Below are 27,636 nucleotides of genomic sequence, written 5' to 3'. Positions count from 1 at the left end.
CACATCTACAACAGGGAAGCTAGGGGTAATTACTTTATTGATGGCTCTCAAATACTGAATAAATATTGATCATTCCACCTTTTTGATGGGGAACTTGGTGTATTTTATATGACAATCAACTGTTACAGAAGGTTTATGATGACTGCTCTAATTCCTGCTCCACGTTCAGGCTTCAGATGATATGTTATGCAGATTTGTAGAGCGCACTTTCACTCGGGAAGGTATCCTGGGACTGAGCAGGTCTGAGTGTAGCCAAAACCTAGGGCCTAGAGGGACTACTCGAAAAGCCAGGTCTTCAGCTTCTTGTGGATTTTCGAAAAGTAAGGAGGAGGCTCTTGTGTAGCTGCAGGTCATTCCATCTGAGCGGAGTTGTCTGAAAGGTTTATGAAAGCAGATGTTATTGTTGAGATATGATCGTTCAATGTTATGCCTTGAAAGTATGGTGAGTAGTTTGTGTATGGGGAGACAGTGGAGCTCTTTCGTATGTGGTGTTATGTGAGTTTGGTGTATGAGGTTGAGAGTGATTCTGGCTGCCAAGTTATGAATGGTCTGCAGTGCAACTTGTTGATTTGTCATTGCAGAATTCGTAGTAGCTACTTCATGAATTTCTCTTTTTTTTTTTACAGGCTCAGAAATGAATGAAACACATTATTGGCACATGTAGACCTTAAGGTTGAAGGCACTTGTTCAAGTAATTCAGAAAGATCTTCGAACACCTTCAAAGTTATCAGCAAGATTGACAGTCTCGCACAACAGAGCAAGGAGCTCTGTGGTACATTGAGGTAAACTCCACCTGCAGTGCAGAAAGTGCAATTCTAACTGCATAAAATACCACAGCCCAACAGATTTGTAAGAGAAGTAGGCTTAGAAGAAATGCATGATTGTGATAGGACCAAGAGTTGTAGAAACAGGACTGGAAACGTTGTGTGAAACTTGTTGATTTGAAGAACTGACTATCTGCGGGCAAGTCCAAGAGTGAAGATTTTCTTTTTTTTTTTTTACGGCAGATCGACTGGCACCTTTATCCGTAAGACAGGTAGTGTTTTTTTCTGGACATATAGGGGGTCATTCCGACCCTGGCGGTCAAGGACCGCCGGGGCAGGGGTTGCGGGAGCACCGCCAACAGGCTGGCGATGCTGCTCAGGACATTCTGACCGCGGCGGTTCAGCCGCGGTCAGAACAGGAAAACCGGCGGTCTCCCGCCGGTTTTCCGCTGTCCTGCAGAATCCTCCATGGCGGCGCAGCTTGCTGCGCCGCCATGGGGATTCTGACACCCCATCCCGCCATCCTTTGCCTGGCCCCACTTTGTATTTCAGTGTCTGCTTTCAGACACTGAAATACGCGACGGGTGCCACTGCACCCGTTGCACATACCCACTCCGCCGGCTCCATTCGGAGCCGGCTTCCTCGTGGGGAGGGGTTTCCCGCTGGGCTGGCGGGCGGCCTTCTGGCGGTCGCCCGCCAGCCCAGCGGGAAAGCCAAGACCTTTAATATCCTTTTCAAATTACTCAAACATTCCATATCAAAGATACTTTTCCTGGAAAAAAATGTTTCCGTCCTCATTAGTGAGCCCCACCCACTGCTTTAGGAATCTGTACTTACTTTTACCATAGTAGTGCTAAATAGCCTGGGCACAAGTCTATTTTGATAGGGGTTCACTATGCTTAGATCTGTTGCATAGGTTCTCATTATATGAATAAGGCTACTGGATTTGGGCAGTAGGATCTCCTGGGTTGTGGGTACTGAGTATAGTTCCACACCTGGTGACACCTGTCGGCCTAAGGAATAGTCCCCGCGTATGAGTGTGTGTTTTTCTGTGAATGTTGGAGACGCAGCATACCACGTTTGTCGGCAATCCTATCTGACCGTAGCCATGCAGAGAGTACAGAGTGTCTACTAAGAGCATACTGTCTTCCTAGGCTAAAGGACAGTGTGATAGTAATAATAAAACAGCACTGTGAAAATAGAGTACTGCTAGAAAATTAAAACTATACTGACAAAAATGTATCTAGATAAAAGGGAGCAGCTGCAGGCCTAGATACCTAAAATAACGTGTATAAAATATGGCTAAAATAGCTATACAACAGATCTTCCTTCCCCCCATTATGTCTTTCACGCATACTCACAGAAAGCTAGGTGTCTGCTAGCCTTAAGCAGCAACTCATCCCGTGAATGGAGGATTGTGAGAACGTGGAAAGTAGGCTAAAGTGGAGTGGGGGAAGACCCCCTAGTTAAATTCTTTTAACTGGTCTTGTATAGTTAAGGGCAGCAAGGGAGGAAGGTATTGTTCACTCAGACATCCCCTTACTTTCAGCTAGTATTCAGTTATGTTCCCTACCGGGCTAGCAAAGGGGCCAATGTGACTGGATTAAAGAATCGCTTTCTAGCACAGATTCATTCTTAAATTTGTGCTTCAGGTCCTGGCACTCCTGTCTGTCTTTCTAGTATTCACACTATATTTTAGTGCACAGTCACTCTATAACATGCTTTGCACGCAGTCTTTTCTGTGGAACTCTTCCCACTCCTACTTGCCGAATCACATTTATCCTGTTGTCCCCTACCCACATGACACTTTGGTGCACCTTTGCGCATCACATACAGATAAGCAAAGCAACAAGTAGTAAACAAGATCAGACTACGTTAGATTAGCTCACCCTGCTGACACTGTCTGGCCTGATTACTGGCTTCAGTGTTGGGCTGTTTTGCACACACCAGGTGCATGGTACCAGATAGGTCCTCTGAAGTCTAACACATTTGTAATGAAAATATATAGAAGGCAGCAAAAATATTCTGTTTGTGAATTTGCAGATCAGTGGACCTGCGCATCCCCATCTCAGCCATTTGAGCATACAGTGCTAAATTCACTTTCATTTCACATTTTTTTATGCTTTTTCTATAATGAGGCATATGTAAACTTTGAAGACTTGCAACTGTGAGGTATGCCACTTAAAAAAGAGGCCTCACTTTCTTGGTCATCCTTGGTAAATGTTCATTGTACAATATCAGACTACAGGATTGCAGTACATTTAAAATGGTGCAGTGATGCAGAGACTTTGGCAGTACTTTAAGCCCTATAAAAACTATTTCACAAAGGTTCATATTTGTGGACCATTTTATATGTTTCCTAGTAGAAGACCACTGCAAAGAATTTGTTTGATGTAAGTTGTTTGGAGTTTGTTAATATTTAGGATTGATTAAATTGAGTTGATGGCTGCTTGCCTGTTAATGAGGATGTCCTTGATATCCTCAATTACCCTACGTCTTTGCAAGAGGTATTCTGGCAGTCTCAAGTAAAGTGTTTGCATAATTCTACCTTGAACCGAAGACGGCAGACAAGGCCCCTTTTCTATCAGTTTTGTCGAAAATAGAAGTTCGATGGCATGTCTGGCTGTACATATGCTTTGCTTATCCCTGCCTGGGTCTGGTGTGTTGCAAGTTGTTTTTCTTTGAAGAAGCATTTTTGAGTCACAGGATCGAGTGATTCCTTCTTGGTGATACTGCACATTGGGCATTGACTCCATTGTTAGATTGTTTTCTTTCCACCATCCGGTTCAGATGTGTCTCTTCATTCAGTTTTCGACGCGCTCTCATTCAAACTCTTTTCTTCCATCTTCTTTTTATCGCATTGTTCTCAGTCGTGTATTCCCATCTTTGCGTTTGATCCCCTCGTCGGTCCCGGCACTGACGGCGCACCCTCCAGGGCGACCTGTCCTGCTTTGGTTATTCCTCACCACGTGGCACCGAAGAATATGCTGAGCTAATGGAACAGATGCTTTTTAGTTTTTGTCCTCTGTGCCACTTGAAATTCCCCCATACCTACCAACATCTGATGCGTGACCTGTTCCTTTTCCCCTGATCACCAAGAAGCCACCTGTTATGCCTGCAAATCCTTACAGTCGAAGTAGCCCCTTCGGGACCGAAGACCTTGTCAGTTGGAAATGGCGCACAAGAGTCAGGCGAACCCCGGCCATTTTTGGGGGGTAAGACTTCCAGGAGGAGCTGGAAAAAGAGCAGGCCTTCTTCATCCATGACTCTGTCCATTTGGACATTGAAAGCCACAAGGTAACATCTGCACAACCTGTGAGTACTGTGGCCCCTCCTGCCCGTCTCAAGACTGTTAAAAAGCCCCCTCTAGATGTCACTGGACTGCCACTGCCACCAAGCAGTGGTCGGAGATGAAAAGCTATTGCGGCTGCTCTGCCCTCTGGCTCGGCTCCAAAAATAGCCAAGGCCAAAACACAGTCTTCGGCTTCGACCTCCGGCACCTCGGTCCAAGAACACCTACCACCTCGGTGCGGAGCAGAGTGCACTGACCAAATATTTTGGTGCCGAAACCCACTGACAAGATCTTCAAAGCAGGACGACTCCAGCCAGTCTTCAGCTAAGCCTTCACCTGTGAAACTCATTTTAAAGAACATGGACGCTAGACAGCGCCGCCTCATTATCCAGGAGGGTACAGGGCATATTACTGCTTGCACCTGACCTTTTCAAGTGGAAATTATCCTTCCAAGAGGCTTTGGACACTTCTCCACTGCAAAGAAGGTTACCAAGGACAAGGCTTCCTCCATATCTCACAAGACTTCTCTGCCTCTTCCTCCTCCACCCCCAGCTTTTCCTCCACCTCCCTCCCTTCCTCATTCATCTGCCTCACCTACTGCAGGGGAATTTACACCTCAAGGATCCCCTGTATACACTGGGGAAGATATGGGTGGGACAAAGAGGGACCCAGACTCATGGGACACACATGACCCTGATCCCATGTTGACCAGTGTCCCAGACTTGTACCCCATATGACCCTAACCACCAGAGGATAGCACATACTATCAATAAGTAGTGGCTTGTGCAGCCGCCTTTCATAATGTTGAGTTCCATAGGGACCCAATCAAACAGGATTCCTGTTTGAGACCCCTAAAACTACACACAAAGGCAGTTTCTCCCCATGCTCCCTGGTATGCTTCGTCATACAAATGAAATTTTTAAAGAACCTGTCCACTTTATAGGGTTATCACCCCTAGAGTAGATAAGAAACACAAATCCGCTCCTTCTGACCTGCTATATATCGGGTCCCTCCAGACTCCGTAGTGTCCACTACTGCATGGAAAAGGGTCAGTAGTCCGAGCAAAGTGGAGACTCCTACCCAGATAAGGAGAGTTAAAATCTTGATGTTGCAGGCAAGAGTGGCTGCCCAGGCAGCCAATCATTGGTGTATTTCCAATTCACAAGCCTCATTGGTGTATTGCCAATTCACAGGCCTTGCTGGCGAGATATGACTGGGCTCACTGTGATGAGATGGAGGAGCTCCGAAAGAGGATAGCAGATAGTTGCAGAGGGCAAGCAGTCACTTACAATTCCATCCGCTGTGTCCTAGATGCTGCAGACACAGCTGCACACTGTATTAACACTAGTGTTCTAATAAGGAGACAAGTAGGGCTTCAATTCTCTGGGTTCAAACCAGAGGCCCAGCAGGTGGTGCTTAATATGCTCTTCAACAAGGAGCACCTGGACTCCCCCTTGAGAAGCTGACAAAAAAAGATTCAGACACAGCAAAAGCCAAGGGTGCTCTTCACTCCTCCTCACAGAGGGGCACTTTTCACCACCCCTCATTCAGAGATGGTTACAAATCCACAACCGCAGAGACAACTACTCCGCGGCCCAGGCAGCCTTCAGCTTCATATTATAGAGGCTTCTTCAGGGGAACCTATAGAGGCAATAACAACTGAGGCAGAGTTAAGAGCACCACCACCAGAGGCTCTTCCTCCACTGCAAACCAGTGAATACCTGTAGGAAAGTACCCTCTTTCTTGGCATGGTTACCCCCATTTTGTTCCTGTTGTCAGTGTGTTTGACTGTGTTAACTGGGATCCTCCTAACCAGGACCCCAGTGATTATGCTCTCTCCCTTCAAACGTGGTTACTTGAACCATTTTCTCCCCACATTTGCCATACAGGTTCCCCCATGTAAGTCCCTAGTATATGGTACACAGGGATTTGGGAAACCAGGGGATCCCCATGGGCTGCAGCATGTATTATGCCACCCATGGGGAGACCATGCAAAGTGTTCTGCAGGCCTGCCATTGTGGCCTGCAGTGGCAGAAACCTTCCTGTAAATTTTCTTAAAGGTGGGCTTTCCTAATGAGGTTGTATCAGACAGAGGTACCAACTTTGTCTACATACCTAAAGACAGTGTGGAAGTAATGTAGTGATACTTACAAGTTGACCACCCCTTACTACCTCCAAACCAGTGGTTTGGTAGAGAGATTTAACAAAACTCTTCAAGGGCATGATCATGGGACTCTCTGGAAAAACTCAGAAGGAGATGAGATGTCCTACTGCCATACCTCCTTTTTGCCTACAGGCAGGTCTATCAGAAGGGAGTAACTTCTCAGGCCCTCTCAACAGGACATAGTGGACTGTGTACTTGGCCTCAGATCCAGGATGGCTGAGCACATGAAAAAGGCCACTAAATACCTTCAGGCCAGCAAAGAACTGCAGACGCAGTGGCATGACCAGAAGGCTGTTCTGAATGTTTACCAGCCAGGGCAGAAAGTATGAGTCCTGGAGGCTGTGGCTCCAAGGGCACTCCAAGACAAATGGAGTGGGCCCCACACAATAGTGGAAAAGAAGGGGGAGGCCACCTACTAGGTAGACAAAGGCACTCCCAGAAGCCCCCTCAGGGGTCTTCATGTGAACCGCTTGATGCCCTACTATGACTGAGCTGACATGACCCTGCTCATGGCCACTGATAAGGGACAGGAGGAAGAGAGTGACCCTCTCCCTGACCCCTTCAACACTGCAGCTGATGGCTCAGTTGATGGAGTAGTCCTGGCAGACTGTCTTTCTGAATCTCACAAAAAATACTGCAGGAATCTCCTAGAGCAGTTCCCAGAACTGTTCTCTTTAACACCTGGTCAGACCACACGGTGTAAACATACCATTGATACAGGGGACAGTTTGCCCATAAAAAGCTAAATCTATAGGCAACCTGACATGTTAGAGACTGCATCAAAGCAGAAGTGCAAAATATGCTGGACCTGTGAGTCATAGAGAACTCTGATAGCCCCTGGGCTAGCCTAGCGATGCTGGTCCCAAAACCTCACCCTCTGAATGGGAAAAGGGAAATGAGGTTCTGTGTTGACTACAGAGGGATCAGCACTGTCACAGAGACAGATGCTTATCCTATCCCTAGGGCAGACAAGCTAATAGATACACTGGCATCTGCCAAGTATCTTGGCACATTTGATTTGACTGCATGCTATTGGCAGATCAAATTATCAGATAATGCTAAACCCAAGACAGCATTTTCAACCATTGGAGGGTATTATCACTTTACAGTGATGCCCTTTGGTCTGCAAAATGCACCTGCCATATTTCAGAGGCTGGTGAATACAGTCCTTCGTGGATTTGAAGCCTATAGTGCAGCTTATCTAGATAATATAGCTGTCTTTAGCTCCACCTGGGAGGAACACCTTGTCCTCTTATGGAATGTTTTGGAGGCTCTGCAGAAAGCAGGCTTCACTATCAAGGCCTCTAATTGCCAGATAGGGCAGGGGAAGGTTGTGTATCTGGGCCACCTAGTAGGTGGAGGCCAGATTCAACCACTGCAAGAGAAGATCCAAACCATTTTGGATTGGACTCCCAAAACTACTCAAACTCAGGTGAGAGAGCCTTTGTAGGCCTCACTGGGTATTACTGGAGGTTTGTTAAGAACCATTGCCTCATTGTAGCTCTTCTTAATGACCTCACCTCAAATAGAATGCCCAAGAAAGGCTAATGGACAGCTAGCTGTCAAAAAGCCTTTGAGGATCTAAAACAGGCCATGTGCTCTACACCTATTTTAAGAAGCCCTGACTACTCCAAGCAGTTCATAGCTCAGACAAATGCTTCTGAGGTAGGGTTTGGGGCAGTGTTATCTCAATTTAACACTGAGGGCCAGGACCAACCTGTATCTTTTATTAGCAAAAGTTTGAACCCCAGGGAAAAGCGTTGGTCAGCCATAGAAAGGGAGGTCTTTGCTGTTGCTGTAGTCTGGGCCTTGAATCAGCTGAGGCCATACCTGTTTGGCACGAATTACCTTGTTCAGACAGACTACAGGCCCCTTCTTTGGCTCAAACAAATGAGATACAAATCCCAAACTGTTGAGGTGGCCCGTATCCCTACAGGGAATGGATTATACAGTGGAACATAGACCTGGGAGTAACCACTACAGTGCAATTGGACTATCCAGATATTTCCACTTACACAATGAAGACTCATCGGGGCAAGGTTAGCCTTATTGTCCTTTGTTTGGGAGAAGGGAGGTTGTGTACGAAAGTACCCTCTTTCTCAGCATGATTAGCACCAGTTCCTGCCTGCTGTCAGTGTGTTTGACTGCATTCTCTGGGATCCTGCTAACCAGGACCCCAGTGATTATGCTCTCTCCCTTCAAACATGGTTACTTGAACTATTTTCACCCCACATTTGGCATACTTGTGTCCCCATATAAGAACCTAGTATATGGTACCCAGGTGTAGGAAGTTGGCTCTGTATATACTATTTCAAAGTACAGAGTCCAAGGGTTTCTTAGAGGTAAGATAGTGGCAAAATTAGATAATTTTAATGCTCTATTTTGTGGTAGTGTGGTCGAGCAGTAGGCTTATCAGACGGTAGTGTTAAGCATTGTTGTACACACACAGACAATAAATGAGGTACACACACCCAAAGACTTGCTCCAGGCCAATAGGTTTTATATAGAATATATTTTCTTAGTTTATTTTAAGAACCACAGGTTCAAGATTTGAAGTAAACACATAAAATGCAAGGTACTCCACACAGGTAAGTTAGGAACTTTGAATTAAAGAAATATCATATACAGTCTTTGTAAAAATGTCAATAAGCTATTTTAAAAGTAGACAGTACAAAAATCAACAGTTCCTGGGGGAGGTAAGTATTGGTTAGATTGTGAGGTAAGTAAGACACTTGTAAGTCTCAGTTCCTGGGCATAGGCAGCCCACCGTTGGGGGTTCAAAGCAACCCCAAAGTTACCCCACCAGCAGCTCAGGGCCAGTCAGGCGCAGAGGTCCAAGAGGTGCCCAAAACACATAGGCGCCTATGGAGAACAGGGGTGCTCCGGTTCCAGTCTGCCAGCAGATAAGTACCCGCGTCCTGGGGGGGGGAGGGTAGGGGGGCAGGTCGGGGGGTTTTGTAGAGCACTGGGGGGCACACAGGTAGGCACACAAAACACACCCTCAGTGGCACAGGGGTGGCCGGGTGCAGTGGGCAAAGCAGGCATCGGGTTTTAGATAGGAAACAATGGAGGGACCCAGGGGTTACTCTAGCGGTGCAGACAGGCACAGTCGGGAAATCCACCACCTGGGTTAGGCAAAGGGTCGCCTGGGGGTCACTCCTGCACTGAGGTTCGGTTCCTTCAGGTCCTGGGGGCTGCGGGTACAGTGCTTGGTCCAGGCATCGGGTCCCTTGTTACAGGCAGTCACGGTCAGGTGTTAGCCTCTGGACACTCTCTGCAGGTGTCGCTGTGGGGATCCAGGGGGGTCGTCTCGGGCTACTCACGGGGTCGCAGTCGCCGTGGAGCCCTCCCTGTGGTGTTTGTTCCCTGGATCTTGAGCCGGGGGCGTCGGGTGCAGAGTGTGAAAGTTGCTTCTTTGTTGCAAAGATGTAGCTGTTTTTGAGCAGAGCTGCTGCTCACGAGTTACTTGGTCCTGGGGGTCAGGGCAGTCCTCTGAGGCCTCAGAGGTTGCTGGTCCCTGTTGGATGCGTCGCTGGTTGCAGGTTTTCGACTCAGGAGACAGGCCGGTAGGGCTGGGGCCAAAGCAGTTGTCGTCATCCGTCGTCTCTGCAGGCTTGTAGGTCAGCAGTCTTTCTTTGTAGTTCAGGTTGCAGGAATCTGATTTCCTGGGTTCTGGGGTGCCCCTAAATACTAGATTTAGGGGTGTGCTTAGGTTTGGGAGGGCAGTAGCTAATGGCTACTGTCCTGGAGGGTGGCTACACCTTCTTTGTGCCTCCTCCCTGTGGGGAGGGGGGCACATCTCTAATCCTATTGGGGGAATCCTCCAAAACTAAGATGGAGGATTTCTAAAGGATGGGGTCACCTCAGCTCAGGGCACCTTAGGGGCTGTCCTGACTGGTGGGTGGTGACTCCTTGTTTTTCGAATGATCTCCTCCAGCCTTGCTGCTAAAAGTGGTGGCAGTGGCCGGAGGGGCGGGCATCTCCACTAGCTGAGATGCCCTGGGGCGCTGTAACAAAAGGAGTGAGCCTTTGAGGCTCACCGCCAGGTGTTACAGTTCCTGCAGGGCGAGGTGAGAAGCACCTCCAGCCAGTACAGGCTTTGTTCCTGGCCACAGAGTGACAAAGGCACTCTCCCCATGTGGCCAGCAACTCGTCTGGTTTGTGGCAGGCTGGCAGGAACTGATCAGCCTAACAATAGTAGTCGGATTGGTATTCAGGGGGCATCTCTGGGTGCGTGTTACATAAATTGCACACTGGCATCAGTGTGCATTTATTGTGCTGAGAAGTTTGATACCAAATTTCCCAGATTTCAGTGTAGCCATTATGGAACTGTGGAGTTCGTGTTTGACAAACTCCCAGACCATATACTCTTATGGCTACCCTGCACTTACAATGTCTAAGTTTTGCTTAGACACTGTAGGGGCATAGTGCTCATGAACATATGCCCTCACCTGTGGTATAGTGCACCCTGCCTTAGGACTGTAAGGCCTGCTAGAGGGGCGACTTACCTGTGCCACAGGCAGTGTGAGGTTGGCATGGCAGTCTGAGGGGAGTGCCATGTCGACTTAGTCATTTTCTCCCCACTAGCACACACAAGCTGTGTGTATGTGTTGAGTGAGGGGTGCCCAGGGTGACATAAGACATGCTGCAGCCTTTAGAGACCTTCCCTGGCATCAGGGCCCTTGGTACCAGGGGTACCAGTTACAAGGGACGTATCTGAGTGCCAGGGCTGTGCCAATTGTGGAAGCAAAGGGACAGTTTAGGGATAGAACAATGGTGCTGGGGCCTGGTTAGCAGGGTCCCAGCACACTTTCAATCAAAACTTAGCATCAGCAAAGGCAAAAAGGTAGGGGGTAACTATGCCGCGGACGCATTTCCTTACACAACCCCCCTCCAAACGAAAGAGGATGAGACTAACCTTTCCCAAGATAGTCTTCATCTTTTAAGTGGAAGAACCTGGAAAGGCCATCAGCATTGACAGTCCCAGGTCTGTGTTCCACTACAAAGTCCATTCCCCGTAGGGATATGGACCACCTCAACAGTTTAGGGTTTTCTCCTTTCATTTGCATTAGCCATCTGAGAGGTCTGTGGTCAGTTTGAACTATGAAGTGAGTACCAACAAGGTATGGTCTCAACTTCTTCAGGGACCAGACCACAGCAAAGGCCTCCCTCTCAATGGCACTCCAACACTGCTCCCTGGGGAGTAATCTCCTGCTAATAAAAGCAACAGGCTGGTCAAGGCCATCATCATTTGTTTGGGACAGGACTGCTCCTATCCCATGTTCAGAGGCATCTGTCTTCACAATGAACTGCTTAGAGTAATCTGGAACTTTCACAACTGGTGCCGTACACATTGCTTGCTTCAGGGTGTCAAAGGCCTTTTGACAGTCCACGGTCCAGTTCACCTTCTTGGGCATTTTCTTGGAGGTAAGTTCTGTGAGGGGTGTCCATATTGACCCATAACCCTTCACAAACCTCCTATAGTACCCAGTCAGGGCTCACAAACCTCCTATAGCACCCAGTCAAGCCAATGAATGCCCTGACTTGAGTCTGGGTTTTTGGAGCTACCCAGTCCAGAATAGTCTGGATCTTGGTTTGGAGTGGCTGAACTTGGCCTCCACCTATAGGGTGACCCAAGTAAAACACAGTACCCTGACCTATCTGACATTTAGATGCCTTGATAGAGAGGCCTGCTGCTTGCAGGGCCTGCAAAACCTTCCTCAGGTGGACCAGGTGATCCTGCCAGTTGGAGCTAAAGACAGCAATATCATCAAGATAAGCTGCACTAAAGGACTCCAAGCCAGTAAGGACTTGATTCACCAACCTTTGGAAGGTGGCAGGGGCATTCTTTAAGCCAAAGGGCATCACATTAAACTGGTAGTGCCCATCAGGTGTAGAGAATGCTGTTTTCTCTTTTGCTCCTGGTGCCATTCTTATTTGCCAGTACCCTGCTGTTAAGTCAACGGTACTTAAGTATTTGGCAGCACCCAATTTGTCTATAAGTTCATCTGCCCTTGGAATGGGGTGAGCATCTGTCTTGGTGACAGAGTTAAGCCCTCTGTAGTACACACAAAACCTCATCTCTCTCTTGCCATTTATTTTTGTGAGGTTTGGGGACCAAGGCCACCGGGCTAGCCCAGTGACTGTCAGAGTGCTCAATCACTCCCAACTCCAGCATCTTGTGGGCTTCCACTTCGATGCTTTCCTTAACTTTGTCAGACTGTCTAAATATTTTATTCTTGACAGGCATGCTGTCTCCTGTGTCCACATCATGGGTACACAGGTGTGTCTGACCAGGGGTTAGGGAAAAGAGTTCAGCAAACTGCTGGAGGACGTGCCTGCAGTCAGCCTGCTGTTGGCCAGAGAGGGTTTCTGAATAGATTACTCCATCTACTGTGCCATCCTTAGGGTCGGTGGAGAGGAGATCATGGAGAGGTTCACTCTCTGCTTCCTGGTCCTCATCTGTAACCATCAACATGTTTACATCGGCCCTATCATGGAAGAGTTTGAGGCGGTTAACATGGATCACCCTCTTGGGGTCCTGCTAGTGCCTAGGTCCACCAGGTAGGTGACCTGACTCTTCTTTTCTAGCACTGGGTAAGGGCCACTCCATTTGTCCTGAAGTGCCCTGGTTGCCACAGGCTCCAGAAGCCAGACTTTCTGCCCTGGCTGAAACTCAACCATAGCAGCCTTTTGGTCATACCACATCTTCTGGAGTTGTTGGCTGGACTCAAGGTTTTTGCTTGCCTTTTTCATGTACTCTGCCATCCTTGAATGTAGGCCTAGTACATAGTCCACCACATCTTGTTTAGGCTCATGGAGAGGTCTCTCCCAGCCTTCTTTCACAAGAGCCTAGTGGTCCCCTAACAGGGTGGCCAAACAGAAGTTCAAAGGGGGAAAACCCTACTCCCTTCTGAGGCACCTCTCTGTAGGCGAAAAGCAGGCATGGCAAGAGGACATCCCATCTCCTTTTGAGTTTTTCAGGGAGCCCCATGATCATGCCCTTCAATGTCTTGTTAAAACTCTCAACAAGACCATTGGTTTGTGGATGGTATGGTGTGGTGAATGTGTAAGTCACCCCACACTCATTCCACATATGTTTTTAGTAAGCTGACATGAAGTTGGTACCTCTGTCTGAAACCACCTCCTTTGGAAATCCCACTCTGGTAAAAATACCAATGAGTGCCTTGGACACTGCAGGGGCAGTAGTGTATCTAAGGGGAATTGCTTCAGGGTACCTAGTAGCATGATCCACTACACCTAGGATATACTGATTCCCTGATGCTGTGGGAGGTTCAGGTGGACCCACTATATCCACTCCCACTCTTTCAAAGGGGACCCCCACCACTGGAAGTGGAATGAAGGGGTCCTTTGGATGGCCACTTACCACTGGCTTGAGAGATGACACAGGAGGTGCAAAACTCCTTTACCTTCTGGGACATATTGGGCCAATAGAAATGGTTGACTAACCTCTCCCAGGTCTTGGTTTGTCCCAAATGCCCAACAAGGGACATTTCATGGGCTAAGGTCAGAAAGAACTCCCAAAATTCCTGAGGCACTACCACACTCCTAGTGGCACCAGGTTTGGGATCTCTTGCCTCAGTTTAAAGGAGTCCATCTTCCCAATAGACCCTGTGTGTTCCACTGACATTTCCTTTTTCTTGCTCAGCTGCTTGCTGTCTTAGTCCTTCAAGAGAGGGACACGTTTCTTGCCCCTTGCACAGCTGTTCCCTTGAGGGTCCCCCTGAGCCCAAGAGCTCAACCTCCTTAAGGTCCCAGCTCCATGGACTCAGTTCCCTCAGGGGATAGAACTTCTTCCTGGGAAGAGAGGTTTTGTTTCTTGTTCTGTGCTGAAGCTGGTTCCCCAGTCTTCTTTCCGTTCCACTTGGAGAGTTGGACCATTATTCCAGACTCCAACACTCCGTTTTCACCCTGAGCCCTGCTCTGTGCCCTTGTCTTGACACACCAGTTTAGGGATACCCAGCGTGGCTGCATGGGTTTTGAGTTCTACCTCAGCCCATGCTGAGGACTTCAGATAATTTCCAAGCAGGCATTCTACGGGTATAGCAGAAGAGACTAGCACTTGTTTCAGGCCAGTGACCACCCCCATTCTAAAGTTGCCATGGGATGGACTTTAGTCTGATTGTCAGCATTGGTGACTGGATATGTCTGTCTAGCCAGGTACTGTCCTGTGGAAACCAGTTTGTCACCATAGTGACACTGACACCTGTATCCCTCAGGGCTTCTACTCTTGTCCCATTAATTAAGAGGTGCTGCTTGTATTTTTGCATGTTAGGCAGCCAGGTAGCAAGTGCGGCTAGGTCCACCCCACCCTCTGAGACTAGTGTAGCTTCAGTTTGAACCCTGATTTGCTCTGGGCACACTGTTGATCCCACATGGAGACTGGCTATTCCATTGCTAACTGGAGTAGTAGTAGTTGTGGAACCTTTCTTGGGACAGGCCTTGTCTCCAGTTTGGTGTCCATGCTGAGCACAGATGCAACACCAGGCCTTTTTTGGATCAAAGCTTTTACTCTTATACCCAAATGAGGATTGTGAAGAGGCTTTGGACCCAGCCTCCTGAGCAGGTTTTTGGGGCCTTGTAGAAGACTCATTACTTTTTCCCTTTGATGTATCAACACTCTTACCCTGGGAAGGCTTTGTGACCCCCTTTCTTTTGGTCACCCCCTGTGGAAGTCTTGGTCACCGTTGTCTTGACCCAGTGGTCTGCCTTCTTTCCCAATTCTTGGGGAGAAATTGGACCTAGGCCTACCAGATGCTGATGCAGTTTATCATTGCAACGATTACGTAAAAGATGTTCTTTCATAAACAAGTTATACAGCCCATCATAATCATTTACACCACTGCCTTTTATCCAACCATCTAGTGTTTTGAGAAAGAAGTCAACAAAATCAACCCAGGTCTAGCTCGAGGAATTTTGAGTCCCCCTGAACCTAATCCTGTACTCCTCAGTTGAGAATCCAAAGCCCTCAATCAGGGTAGCCTTCATGAGGTCATAGGATTCTGCATCCTTACCAGAGAGAGTGAGGAGTCTATCCCTAAACTTTCCAGTGAACATTTCCCAAAGGAGAGCACCCCAGTGAAATTTGTGAACCACTTGGTGATATCATCACCATATTTTTGTTCGACCCCTTTGCGGATTTTTAGCATATCAGTACTTTATCTAACCCTATTTGTTGCTGCCACCATTGATGGGAGCTAAACCCATCTCTTGTCTTTCCCTTTCTATGACTAGGAGCTGTCTCTCCAAAGCCAATCTTTTGGCCATCATGGCTAACAGGAGGTCATCTTCATTGAGGCTGCCCTCAATGCTTCCAGAGTTACTGGTCTCCCCTGTGGAAGGACTAATATCTCTGACTATCACTTGTGGAGTCAGGGTTTGAGGGACCCTGTTCTCCCTAACTATGACAGGAGGGAGGGAATCATCCTCCTGGCCACTAGCTTCCCCCTCTGTAGGATTATCCTCAGAGGGGTGGTCCATTGAAAACTCTGCCAAAAGCTCCTGGAGCTTAACTTTGGTAGGTTGGACCCAGTCTTTATATATTTTTTAGCTTATAGAGAGTCCTTAACTCTGACATCCCTAGATGCAGGTAAGGGGTGAGGTTGAGTTCCACCACCATCTCATCTGTGCTAGACATTATTTCTCTAAAAGTTGGGATACTTTTTAGGAATCTAAAAACTACTTCTAGAACTTAAATGCAAACTTTTACAAACTTTTAAACTCTAAAAGAAATACTAACGGGACTTAAACAGGGCCGTAGTGGGACTTTTACATTTTTTTGAAAAATAGCTCAAATTTCAAAAATCAGTTTCTAATGACAATTTTTTGAATTTAGTTGTGTGATCAGGTATTGGCTGAGTAGTCCAGCAAATGCAAAGTCTTAGATCCCACCTCTGCTACCAATGTAGGAAGTTGGCTCAGTATATACTATTTCAAAGTAAGAAATAGTGTCCAAGGGTTCCCCTTAGAGGTAAGATAGTGGCAAAATTAGATAATTCTAATGTTCTATTTTGTGGTAGTGTGGTTGAGCAGTAGGCTTATCAGAGGGTAGTGTTAAGCATTTGTTGTTCACACACAGGCAATAATTGAGGAACACACACTCAAAGACTTACTCCAGGCCAATAGTTTTTTTTATAGAAAAATATATTTTCTTAGTTTATTTTAAGAACCACAGGTTCAAGATTTGAAGTAAACACATAAAATGCAAGGTACTCCACACAGGTAAGTTAGGAACTTTGAATTAAAGCAATATCATATAAAGTCTTTGTGAAAATGGCAATAAGCTATTTTAAAAGTAGACAGTGCAAAAATCAACAGTTCCTAGGGGAGGTAAGTATTGGTTAGATCGTGAGGTAAGTAAGATACTTACAAGTCTCAGTTCCTGGGCATAGGCAGCCCCAAAGTTATCACACCAGCAGCTCAGGGCCGGTCAGGTGCAGAGGTCAAAGAAGTGCCCAAAACAGATAGGCGCCTATGGAGAACAGGGGTGCTCCGGTTCCAGTCTGCCAGCAGGTAAGTACCCGCATCCTCGGGGGCAGACCAGGGGGGTTTTGTAGAGCACTGGGTGGGGGGGACACAGGTAGTCACACAAAACACACCCTCAGTGGCACAGGGGCGGCCGGGTGCAGTGGACAAAGATGGTGTGGTGTTTTAGATAGGCAACAATGGAGGGGCCTGGGGGTCACTCTAGCGGTGCAGGCACGGGGGCATCCCGGGACAGCCACCACCTGGTCTAGGCAGAGGGTCACCTGGGCGTCACTCCTGCACTGAGGTCTGGTTCCTTCAGGTCCTGTGGACTGCAGTTGCAGTGCTTGGTCCAGGTGTCGGGTCCCTTGTTACAGCAGTTGCGGTCAGGGGGAGCCTCTGGATTCTCTCTTCAGGCGTCGCTGTGGGGATCCAGGAGGGTTGTCTCAGGCTACTCAAGGGGTCGCAGTCACCGGGGAGTCCTCCCTGTGGTGTTTGTTCTCTGGATCTCGAGCCGGGGGCGTCGGGTGCAGAGTGTGAAGTCTCACGCTTCCGGCGGGAAGAGTGAGTTCTTTGAAAATTGCTTCTTTGATGCAAAGATAGAGTTGCTGTTCAGTAGAGCTGCTGCTCACTGGAGTTTCTTGGTCCTGGGGGTCAGGGCGGTCCTCCAAGGCTTCAGAGGTCACTGGTCCCTATTGGATGCATCGCTGGTTGCAGGTTTTCGACTCAGGAGACAGGCCGGTAGGGCTGGGGCAAAGCAGTTGTCGTCGTCTCTGCAAGCTTGTAGGTCAGCAGTCCTTCTTTGTAGTTCAGGTTGCAGGAATCTGATTTCCTGGGTTCTGGGGTGCCCCTAAATACTAGATTTAGGGGTATGTTTAGGTGTGGAAGGGCAGTAGCCAATGTCTACTGTCCTGGAGGGAGGCTACACCCTCTTTGTGCCTCCTCCCAGTGGGGAGGGGGGCACATCCCTAATCCTATTGGGGGAGTCTTCCAAAACTAAGATGGAGGCAGGGGTTACCTCAGCTCAGGACACCTTAGGGGCTGTTGTGACTAGTGGGTGACTACTCCTTGTTTTTCTCATGATCTCCTCCAGCCTTGCTGCCAAAAGTGGGGGCAGTGGCCGGAGGGGCGGGCATCTCCACTAGCTGGGATGCCCTGGGGCGCTGTAACAAAAGGGGTGAGCATCTGAGGCCTCTGAGGCTCACCACCAGGTGTTACAGTTCCTGCAAGGGGAGTGAGAAGCACCTCCTCCCAGTACAGGCTTTGTTCCTGGCCACAGAGTGACAAAGGCACTCTCCCCATGTGGCCAGCAACTCGTCTGGTTTGTGGCAGGAACTGGTCAGCCGGACACTAGTAGTCGGATTTGTATTCAGGGGGCAATAAGTTGCACACTGGCATCAGCGTGCATTTATTGTGCTGAGAAGTTTGATACCAAACTTCCCAGATTTTAGTGTAGCCATTATGGAACTGTGGAGTTTGTGTTTGACAAACTCCCAGACCATGTACTCTTTTGGCTACCCTGCACTTACAATGTCTAAGGTTTGGTTAGACACTGTAGGGGCATAGTGCTCATGCACATATGCCCTCACCTGTGGTTTAGTGCACCCTGCCTTAGGGCTGTAAGGCCTGCTAGAGGGGTGACTTACCTATGCCACAGGCAGTGTGAGGTTGGCATGGCAGTCTGAGGGGAGTGCCATGTCGACTTAGTCATTTTCTCCCCACCAGCACACACAAGCTGTGAGGCAGTGTGTATGTGTTGAGTGAGGGGGTCCCCAGGGTGGCATAAGACATGCTGCAGCCCTTAGAGACCTTCCCTGGCCTCCCCTGGCATCAGGTCCCTTGGTACCAGTTACAAGGGACTTATCTGAGTGCCAGGGCTGTGCGAATTGTGGAAGCAAAGGTACAGTTTAGGGAAAGAACACTGGTGCTGGGGCCTGGTTAGCGGGGTCCCAGCACACTTTCAATCAAAACTTAGCATCAGCAGAGGCATTTCCTTACACCAGGGCATTTGGGTACCAGGGGATCCCCATGGGCTGCAGCTTTTAATATTCCACCCATGGGAGCCCATGCAAAGTGTTCTTCAGGCCTGCCATTGCAGCCTACAGGAAAGGGTATATGCACCCTTTTTTACTACAGGTCCCTGTAAGACACCTATATGGGAGGCCTTCCTAGCCCAGAGGGAAGGGTGGAAGTACCTATGTGTGAGGGCACACCTGCACTAGCAGCGGTGCCCCCACAAACTTCAGTTCTATTTTCCTGGAATTCGTGAGTGCGGGGACGCAATTTTATGCGTGTACTGGACATAAGTTACCACCTATTTTCAGCCACATATTAGTAACACTGTTGCTTGTATTTGATGTATGATTCCGTGCACTCTGGGTGCTCCTTAGAGGACCCCCAGCATCGCTCCTACCAGCCTTCGGGGCTTTTCTGGGCAGCCCAAGCTGCTGCCACCCGTCAGACAGGTTTCTGACGTCCTGCTGCTTGAACAGCTCAAGCCCATTTTGGAAATAGGTGTTACATTGCTTGGTAGGGGTAGCCTCCCAAAGCCAATGGCAGGCTTTAAGGGGAATATTTAAAGGACGCAGTGCATGGGGGTACTGTCTTGGATGGAGTAGAAAGGACTTACCACCACTAAAGTGCGACAGAAGGTAGAGAGGACCGAGGGTGACTCTCCGGACCACCACACGTAATGCAGGACCCACGCCACTCAGTATGAGGGGAGATCCTTCCAGCCGGTCATAGATGCAGCCAGGTACCTGTAGTTACAGGGGAGTGATGCCTTCACCCCAAGTGAGACTCCTTCTTCTTTTGCAGGCTAACGAGTTGCAAACGTCTTAGGATGGACAGCCGGGAAAATGTTGCAAAGTTGGCAGGAATTCCAAATATAGTGTTGCAGAAGAGTCTTCCTCATGGATCTACAGCTTGTAGGTTCCTGAAGGGTCCAGTTGCGGTTACTGAGGCCAGAAGTCGAAGCAGAAGTTGCAGAGGAGTCCTGCTGTAGTCTTGCAAGCCGAATCTGAGGACCCACCCCAGAGGAACACTCTATGTAGCCCAAACATGGTGCTTAGTCACCTAACCAGGTAGCTACCTATCAGAGGGTGCCTCTGACGTCACCTGCCTGGCCAGTCCTCTCAGATGCTCCCAGAGTTCCCTGCCAACCTTGGAATCAAGATGGCAGAACTCTGGGACCCTCTGGAGGAGCTCTGGGTACCACCCCTGGAGTGGTGGTGGACAGGGGAGTGATCACTCCCCCTTTCCATTGTCCAGTTTTCGTACCAGGGCAGAGACTAGGGGTCCCTGAACCGGTGTGGACCAAATGTGCCCATTAAAGCATACTAGTGGCTTGTGGAGGCTACCCCTCCCAAGCCATGCAGCACACATTTCCAAAGGGAGAGGGTGTTGCCTCCCTCTTCCAAAGGAAGTCCTTTGTTCTGCCTTGCGGGGCTTAAGCTGGTCAAGCAGCAGGAGGGCAGAAACCTTTCTGTAGGATGGTAGCAGCGCCAGCTGCCTGGGAAAACCCTGCAAACTGGTAGAAGCAAAGCTGGGGGTCCTCTAAGGATGTCCCAGAGTGCATGGAATCATACAACCAATACTGGCAACAGTATTAGGCTATCATTCTGACATGTTTGAAACCAAACATGCCCAGGTTCGGAGTTACCATTATGTAGCTGTGTCCAGTACACAGGTAAAATGGCTTCCCCACACTTGCGAAGTCCAGGAAAATGGAGCTGGAGTTCGTAGGGCACCTTGGCTCATGCAGGGGTGCCCTCACACTCAAGTAATTACACCCTGCGCTCTGGGCTAGGAGGGCAGTAAACTGGTGCAGTGACATGTAGTGAAAGGGTGCATGTACTTTTTCACGCAGGCTGCAATGGCAGGTCTGCAGACATATTTTGCATGGGTTCCCATGGGTGGCATACTACATGCTGCGGCCCATGTGGAACCCCTGGTACCCCAATGCCCTGGGTACCTAGGTACCATATACTAGGAACTTACATGAGGGCACCCGTAGGGTGTACAAAGTCAGGAACAACCAAATTTAGGGGGGAGAGAGCACAGTCACTGGGGTCCTGACAGCAGGCACAAAGTGGGGGTAACCATGCCAAAAGGAGGGTCCTTTCCTACGTAGCTATCACCTCCCTCAGATGTGTCAGTGAGCTATAAACTCTTACCCTAGGAGAACCTTTCTTCCAAGTCCACTCAGATAGGCATGTCCTTAGTACAAACTCCAGGTTTCTTCCCACAATAGTTTCTAGGGGCCAAATGTAGGAAGCATTTATGTTTTTATTGATTTCTACAGATAAATATGGATAGAAAACATTTTTTCCTGTCTAAATTTATTTTTAAAAGCCGAAACATACATTTAATTCTATGTCAGGACCGGAGGCTCGGATCACTCTTTGGGCCAGATGTAGGAAGCAGTTTGCGCCATGCAAATGCTCATCGCAATGTTCATTCACATTTTGCGAGTCAGCATCGACTCGCAAAATGTGAATGCAACTCGCAAATAGGAAGGGGTGTCCCCTTCCTATTTGCGACTTGCATCACAATGCTAAATTGACCGCGATCGCAAAGCAATTCGCAGTTACAACCAGTGTCACACTGGTTGTAACCCATTCGCAAAAGGGAAGGGGTCTCCATGGGACCCCTTCCCCTTTGTGAATGTTGCCAAAAAGGTTTTTTCAGAGCAGGCAGTGGTCCAATGGACCACTACCTACTCTGAAAAAACGAAACCAAATGGTTTCGTTTTTTGTTTTTTTGTTTTGCAACTCGTTTTCCTTTAAGGAAAACGGGCTGCAAAATAAAATAAAAAAAACTGCTTTATTTAAAAAGCAGTCACAGACATGGAGGTCTGCTGTCTTCAGCAGGCCACCATCCCTGTGAGTGCAGGGACTCGCTATGGGGTCGCAAAATGCGACCCACCTCATTAATATTAATGAGGTGGGTCTTTGCGACCCAATAGCGAATCGCAGGCGGTGTCTGAGACACCGTTTTGCATCCGCATTTGCGATTTGGAAATTGCTAGTCGTACTGACTCACAATTTCCGAATCGCAAATGCGGAAATTGCTACATCTGGCCCTAGTTTCCATTTGAATCACACTATAGGATTACCAGTGTTCTACCCACAGCTAAAGTGGGGCGCACTCTTCATATTCTGGATGTCAAGAGTACTCATGGATAGCATTGATACGACTAAGCCTTTTTGAAAGACACAACCACAAAGGCATCCAAAGGCAGCGCACTCTCAAAAACCTGTATTGCATGTGGTTAATTACATTTTTACAGTTTTGCTATGCTAAAGCTAAAAGACCTTCGCCTGCAGCTCCCAGGCCCTGCTTAACCTATTAAAGGGGTCTCAGTTGCTTTCCTAGGCAATCTTTCTATGGTTCACAACTGTAAAGCAGATACTTGGTCCATCCACCCACAAGTTCACTAAACATTACTGTGTGGATGATTTGGCATTCCAACAGCTGTCTTACATTCAGGTTTTCAGTCTTCTGCATCATCCTAGGCTAGGGCTAGTCACTGCTTATGGGAAGACTGCATTGCAGTCTGTGCTCAGCATGCATATCTATAGCTGACATGCCACAAACAGAAAATGTTACTTAACTTGTAAGTATCTGTCAGTGGCACGTAATGCTGGAGATTCACATGCTCCCACCCTCCTTCTTGAAACCCATTGGATATTGCAATCATCTTCTTAGTCTTTAGGTTTCCTGTTCTATTCCCTTCACCCTTTTGGCAGAAAAAATAATATAACAAAGGAGCCCATTGCCATGCGCATCACCAGTCATTGGTGAAATCACTATGCCTTATGACTCGAAAGTCTTCTTTGAAGAGAAACTACTTGCACACGTCTAAGCCCAACATTAGATGGCCAGAGTATGCACAGCATCTGCATCTGCAGCACTAATTGCCAAGACCAGATGCTTAAAGGGTAAGTAACATTTCTACACAGTCTACACATTACCGATCATCAGGTCTGTAAACTGTGCTTCTCCCCTGAGCACACTGAAAGACTGTCCGAAGTGCCTGCAGTTTAAGTAAAAAAAATACACTGAGGTATTGAAGAGATTGATGCCTTACTCCTAACTTGGAGATGGCTGCCATGGCAGAGTTTTCTGGAGATTAGGAACCTGTCTTCACGGAGGAATAGGAAAAGAAAAGGAGGAAGGTGTGCTTAAATCTAGCTCTCATTCCATCAGCTCAGGAGAGTCTGACCTTGACCTTGAGATTGAGGAGAGTGAGAGAGAACAGCTGTCTGTGTTCTCCGATGCCCTTGTCACTTATTCTGGAAGGGGACCTGGTCTGAGAACAAAGGCCACACCAAGGGCAGTGAGTACTCAGGCCATCACACCCAAATACATTCTAGATGGTTACAGGATGTGTCAAAGCCATGCCCTATAGCGGGGTCAGCCAAGCAGCTCAGTGACTATAGAACACACATCATGTGCTCTGCATCCAGCTAGTTCCGGTTGACACACAGGATGAGTCGACGGTCAATCCTGATCAGGCTCCCAGCCACAAGACCAAGCATGGCACCAGGAAACAACCCTCGAAGCTGAAGACTTTGTCAAAGCCAGTTAGCATTAACACAGCTCTTAGCATTGCAATTCCTTGTGCTGAAAATGCTGGCACAGAAGGAGTAAGGCACAGGTTAAGGAACCCACTGGTTCCATGGAGTTGTCGGCATCGAAAAGGAAGCAGGCACCGAAACAATCATTGAGGATGACTGCCGAGGAGCAGGAGGGTTCTATCCAAGAAATTACATCAATTCTTGGACAAAGGTCAAAGTAAAATTGGTATTAACCCCAGACTGGAAAACTCAGCACTTTTACAAAGAGATGACTCGAGTTGGAGGAGTCTGCCATATTGACACCAGTGAAGAAACTTGTAGCACTGAGTCATTAATCCACCACCAGCGACTGGCTCATCCACCACAGCATTGTCCAGTCCATCATCAACCTCATAGTCTGTAACTGGGTCTACACATGTTCGACACAAGGAGTTTAAACCCATACTCCTCTGAAGAGGGGCTGTGGGAGCCCATGTACTACCGCCATAGTCATAACATCCCTTGGGAAGATTACAGTGTTGATCTTTAGAACACTAAACTAGATCATGTACCTATTGAGCCATCCCTGCCTGATACTATGATCTACCATAGTGTCTTCCAAAGGGTGGCAGCCTTTAAAGTAGATATGCACGAAACACCTGATGATGACCCTTTGGTAGAAAATTTACCAAGGAGAGAAAGCTTAGTTCAATACTAACCTATGATAATGTCTATGCTCAAACCACCTGTTGATCTTGAAAGACCCAATCAAAGCAAGCGTACTTAATCCCCAAGTCCAGAGGAAGTATAAACCAACTCACTGCAGCACAGGGAACAGGAAATGCCAGGTTCCTGATAAAAGTAAACACGATGATGCAGCAGTGAAGAGTGGCTGTAGGGAGCACCAATCACAGGTAGATTGCTAACTCAGGGGGATTGCTCTCCCTATACAACATAGCTCAGTGGGATGGGATGGATGATCTTGTACAACGTCTCCCAGCTGAGTGCAACAAGAAGTGAGAAACTATTGGGTGAGATTACACATATTTAGTGCCACCATTAGATGTGCTCTAGATGCTGTTGGCACCTATGCAAGGGGTATAAACTAAGCTGTAATTTTGGGAAACATTGTTTACAACGATGAATTTACAACACAATGCATTTACCGCAATGCCTTTACTATGCATACACGTTTACCATGGATACCTTTACTACGAATATACCTTTACCACGCATGCCTTTACAACAAATTTTGTTGTAAAGGCATAAATGGTAAAGATATATGCGTGGTAAAGGCTTTAAAGGTAAGTATTTTTTTAAATTTTGTTAAGGGATGAATGGTAAAGGTGTGTGCTTGGTAAATGTTTTAAAGATAAGTACAGGTAAGTATTAAGTGGTGTGTGTGTTTTTCTTCGAAGAAGTCTTTTCGGAGTCACGGGATCGAGTGACACCTTCTCTCGGTCACACTGCGCATGGGCATCACCTCCTTTGTTACATGTTTCCTCTTGCTCCGAGATTTTGAATCAGAAACTCTAGATAACTTTCTTTCACCGTCGGTATTGTTTCGTATGCGTTTTCATCTATAGTCGAGTTGATAGTACTGTCTAAAAACAATTTTCACCCTTCTGGCGCGAGCACCCATCTCGGGCCTGTTCGGGCCTACCACGTCGAAGCCTGATGGATCGGACTCCATTCCGATTCTGACCTCGCTGGCACTCGAAATTTCCATACACAGACCAACACCTCGTATGTAATTTGTGTCTCTACCCATCACTGAGAAGAGGATTGTGAAGGCTGTTGATCTTTCCGATCCAAGAAGACACTACGTGACCAGAGAGCCAGGAGATTCTAAATGGCGTTAAAGTACGGAGTGTATCGACAACCTTGAGGAAGAATAGGCGCAGATGGCAGTTTCCATTCAGGACACCGACTCCGAAGACGACTCTGAGGAAGATAGCTAACTCATCACTACCGGTCAGCACGTGAGTACGACTGCCCCTACGCCCACTCCTAAAAAGTAATTGGCACTGCCAGAGAGCCATGGTTCGACCTGTAAGAAAATACTCGGCGACCGACCTTCAGGTTTCGTGCCGAAAAAGGCCACACCTACTTCGTTACCGGAGTCGAGCACATCCACTAAAAGCTCAACTTCCGACGAGTCGGCGTCCACACTCTTCGGAGTCGAAACCTCAAAGTCCTGCCTCAGAGCCAAAAGAACATGCTGTATTTTCAGGCTCAAAAAACTGCAAACTTCGGAGCCGAAAAAGTATTTTTAACCAGAGGAACAAGGACTTTGGAGCCACCTAAAGCAGAGCTCCAAACCATATAATAAACAGTCCTCTAAATTATCAAAACCATCAGAATACATTTCTGAGGACATTGACATTCAATCCATTCTGGAAATCATGGATGAAAGACAATCAAGGATCCATATCCATAAAGAGACTGGGAGGATCATTACTGCACCTCCTCCACAGACTAAAAGAAAGTTGGCTTTTTCAGGAACACCTTGATACTGCTCCACCACCAGCAAAGATTTTTTAACGGAAGGAGAAGCTATTACCTCTGCATACTTCTCCCCCTCATTCACCACAACTTTCTTTTTCACCACCACCCAGTAGCCCACCACCTTTGCCTTCACCAACTCTCTTACAGACTTATTCTCATGGTGATACGGTTGATCCTTGGGATCTGTAAGATCCAGATCCCATACCAGCTAATGACCAAGCCTATATCCTTCAAAACCTTCCCCACCAGAGGATACAACTGCATACATGCAGGTCATCTCTAGGGCAGCTGCGTACCACGTAGTACTCATGCACAGTGAGCCTTTAGAAGAGGATTTCCTTTTTAATACCTTATCCTCCACGCACTCATGTTACCAGTGCCTCCCAATGCTACCTGGCATGATCAAGCATGCAGATGAAATATTTAAGGAGCCGGTTAAAGCTAGGGTTTTAACCCCACGCATAGATAAGAAATATAAGCCTCCACCTACAGATCCTGCTTACATTAGACATCAGGTACCTCCAGACTCAGTGGTTGTTAGTGCCACCAGAAAAAGGGCCAATAGTCAGTCTTCAGGGGATGTCCCTCCCCCTGACAAAGCAGGAAATTTTATGCTGCTGGCAAGAGGGTACCTACACAGGCAGCTAACCAATGGCGCATTGCAAACTCACAAGCCTTGCTAGCAAGGTATGATAGAGCTCACTGGGACGAGATTCAGGAGCTATTACAACACCTGCCAAAAGAACATCAGAAAAGGGCTCAACAAATTGTTGAGGAAGGTCAGGCAATAAGTAATAACCAGATATGGTCTGCCCTTGATGCTGCAGATACAGCAGTTAGAAGTGTGAATACTGCTGTAACCATACGCAGACACACATGGTTATGTTCTTTTGGATTCAAACCAGAAATAAAGCAGACAGTACTGAATATGCCTTTCGATAAGAAACACCTGTTTGGTCCTGAGGTTGATACCACAATAGAAAAACTCAGGAAAGACTCACACTGCTAAAGCAATGGGAGCCCTATACACAACACCTTACAGAGGCTCCTTTCGTAAGCAGCAATTTAGAGGAGGATTAAAGCCTCAATCTACGGAGGCTTCTACCTCCCAGCCTAAACAAGTTCAACAACAACAGTACCAGAGGGAGATTTAGAGGCTCTTAGAGAGGCCAACACTTCAGAGCCAGAGGCAAATTCCAGGCCTCACAAAATGTCACTACCCCATAAAACAGTGACTTCATAAGCATGCCACAACCCCACACATCTCCTGTGGGTGGCAGACCGCAGCAATTCCACTCCCAATGGCAGATTATCACCACAGACCAATGGGTACCCTAAATTATCCGCAATGGTTATTGCCTAGAATTGATTTCTACCCCTCCAAATATTCCTCCCCATTTTCACAGGTTGTCCCCAGAACACGTTTTATTACAAGAAGAAGTTTAATCGATACTACTAAAAGAGGCAATAGAATTAGTGCCAAAATCTCAACACGGAACAGGGGTATACTCACTATACTTCCTCATTCCCAAAAAGGATGACACTCTCAGACCCATTCTAGATCTCAGACCACTAAATCTATATATCCTTTCAGAACACTTTCACATGGTAACGCTGCAGGATGTCATTACACTACTACAAAAATAAGATTACATGACTGCATTAGATCTCAAAGATGCGTATTTCCATATACCCATCCATCCAGCTCACAGAAAATACTTAAGGTTTGTGTTAGCAGGAAAACATTACCAATTTAAAGTTCTGCCATCCGGCATAACAGCTCCAAGGGTATTCACAAAATGTCTAGCAGTAGTAGCAGCCTACCTAAGAAGACAACACATACATGTCTTTCCTTATCTAGAC

At 47.6% G+C, this 27,636-nt stretch overlaps 1 long non-coding RNA gene across 1 annotated transcript in view; it reads left to right on the top strand.

Moving 5' to 3' along the window:
* The first annotated feature begins 626 nt into the window (after nt 1-626).
* LOC138245912 (uncharacterized) overlaps nt 627-27,636 on the top strand; it is a 96,737-nt gene continuing 69,727 nt past the window's right edge. Inside the window, exon 1 of the long non-coding RNA XR_011194187.1 lies at nt 627-782. This is a non-coding gene — a long non-coding RNA (uncharacterized lncRNA). The remainder of the gene's footprint in view (nt 783-27,636) is intronic.

This window comes from Pleurodeles waltl, chromosome 7 (genome assembly GCF_031143425.1).
Source record: "Pleurodeles waltl isolate 20211129_DDA chromosome 7, aPleWal1.hap1.20221129, whole genome shotgun sequence".
NCBI lineage: Eukaryota > Metazoa > Chordata > Amphibia > Caudata > Salamandridae > Pleurodeles > Pleurodeles waltl.
This window is presented reverse-complemented; position numbering and strand designations above follow the sequence as displayed.